The sequence below is a fragment of the Corvus brachyrhynchos genome, unplaced genomic scaffold (genome assembly GCF_000691975.1).
Source record: "Corvus brachyrhynchos isolate BGI_N302 unplaced genomic scaffold, ASM69197v1 scaffold60, whole genome shotgun sequence".
In the NCBI taxonomy this organism is placed as follows: domain Eukaryota; kingdom Metazoa; phylum Chordata; class Aves; order Passeriformes; family Corvidae; genus Corvus; species Corvus brachyrhynchos.
This window is the reverse complement of record NW_008236767.1, coordinates 5832331-5834498: the sequence shown is the minus strand read 5'-3', so window position 1 is coordinate 5834498 and position 2168 is coordinate 5832331. Positions and strand designations below refer to the sequence as shown.

At 44.0% G+C, this 2168-nt stretch overlaps 1 protein-coding gene across 1 annotated transcript in view; it reads right to left on the bottom strand.

Moving 5' to 3' along the window:
- CHCHD7 (coiled-coil-helix-coiled-coil-helix domain containing 7) overlaps positions 1–1954 on the bottom strand; it is a 4340-nt gene extending 2386 nt beyond the window's left edge. Inside the window, exon 1 of the mRNA XM_008644938.2 lies at positions 1–1954. This exon is cut by the window's left edge and continues 316 nt beyond it. The gene's annotated coding sequence lies outside the window, so the exon portion shown is untranslated.
- Positions 1955–2168: the final 214 nt, after the last annotated feature.

The window sequence follows — 2168 nt, the reverse complement described above, 5'->3', positions numbered from 1 at the left end:
CATACGAGCCTGTGTATCATGGAGGAAGTGACCATGTGTAGGAGAAACAGCTCCATAGAAGCTGCTCACAGCCAACACACTGTAGAAACTTCAATTAATAGCATGTGGGAGGAATGCACAAGTAAACTTTTCCAGATTTGTTCCTATTCCTTAGCTGGATCACATCTGTATCTTCACTGAGCTTTCTCAGGTACAAGAAGTGCCCAACTATCTCCTGTGTTGTTGTATCAAGTATTTAATAGAAAAAGAACTGGTTTCACCGCAAGGTGGGACCAGACCCACTTACACTGTGTATAACAGCTTGAATCACATTTTTTACCATTTAGTAGTTTGACACTGGCTCTAGGAACTGTAAGCTTGAGAGACACAGAGTTCAGTGCCAAGAATCTACACTGATCCAAGATGATGACATCAAGACGAACAGCAGACCCTCTTTTCCTTTACAGCTTCCTATACATTCCCTCCAGCACACATATGGTGATGCAGGTATTTGTTCCAAACAAATACTAAATCTAACCAAAAATAAATTAATATTGACCAGATGGACTGCTTGAATCAATGCAATCAGACACACAGGACAGAGAGCACAAATTAAAGTACTGCTGATGAAGGACACTGAGCTTGATCTTGTTGTTTATTTTCCCAAAAAACGTTGATGCTAATTTTAACTAAGACCTGTTTCTATTCACATTAGGGAATGATAACTGCAAGTCTGCGGTAAAAAGCCCATTTTGCTTGATACTAGATTAAAAAATCAAATACTGCTCTGTGAAGCTCATAGAAAACCATGTTTTAGATAGGGTTTCTTCATTGGGTAAGCTATTCCCAGCAAACAAGCCCTAGGTTTTACAAGCTGTGCATATATACTTTCCTGGTGCTTGGAGTACTCTTTGCTTTCCATATGATCATCTTCTGCAAATAGGCCTTTTAATGAATGGCATCAGGAAATGCTTTCACTTCCTTTGAGAACTACCCAGTGCTTAAGGTAATTTCAGAAGGTAGGCAAATATTCTCTTTTTTGGTGGGTGGAAGCGCATTTTTGACCAGGCACTTCCAACTCAAATGGAAACACAAGCAGGTACATGAGCATCATCCCAGACTTCAAAAAGGAGGAGAGAGGGGAAAACTTAGAAGCAAAAGCAGCATACTACAATGCCTCACCTAAGTCACCACAACAGATACAAGACTTTTAGATGTTTGCTTGTGTCTGTGTTATAACTCCGCATTTCATTGATATTACCACCTAAGCAGACATGCCTTAAGGTGTTCAGTGGTAGTTTGACTTCAGAGTTCTCTCTGAAAGAATACTTGTGAGTCATAGGATATGCCATCACAATCAGTGTTCCTTAAACAAACTGCACTTGACACTTTCATCTTGATTTCACTACCAGAGGCTGCAACCATGCCTGGTCTAAGGAACAATGCACACAATCCATTAAACACCTACTTAACGAACAGGCAGTTCAGGTTCTAATAAAGACGAGTAGGTTAGAGCAGGCAAATGCTTAAACGTTCTTAGTACTACCCAAAAGGTCTGATAGCTCCTGCGTCCTCTCTCCCCCTCCCTGCAGTACTTCAGGACTTGAAACATTATCAGCTGGAAGGGCAGGCAGGTCACACCGAAATGCTGCTGTGTGACTGAATGAGCAGTTGGACAGGAAGCGAGCTTCCCCCCTCCTCCCAGGTTTTGCACATGTACGGGCTTCCCTTCCTGCTTTCGGACTACAGGTCAGAGCCCAACCACAACCAAAGGCTTGTCTATTCCACAGTTCTTAATTATGCTTTAACACATTAACAGTTGTAAACTGTACCACAGAGAACTAGGGCTGTTGCTAGCACTCTTTAACCCTAGGGCTTTTTCAGTTCATAAACCATCAGGGCACTTTTCTACAGGCTCCCTCCCATTGAAAAGCGTTTGGTCTGCTCTAAATGCACACATTTGGATATAAATTCGCTAATTATGCTGCAATACAGACCAGCTTATTAAAACTTTGACCCCTGGAGCCAAGGCCGTACTAAAAATCCTACGGCTTTTATCGCTGTTACGGCGGGGGAGGCGGGAGGAGGCAGCCGGCGGGCCCGGGCGCTCAGCACCGCGGATCTGCCGCCTTGCCCGACGCAGCTTCCCAGGGAGGGCCGGGGGCCGTCCAGGTGCGGAGGCGAGGCCA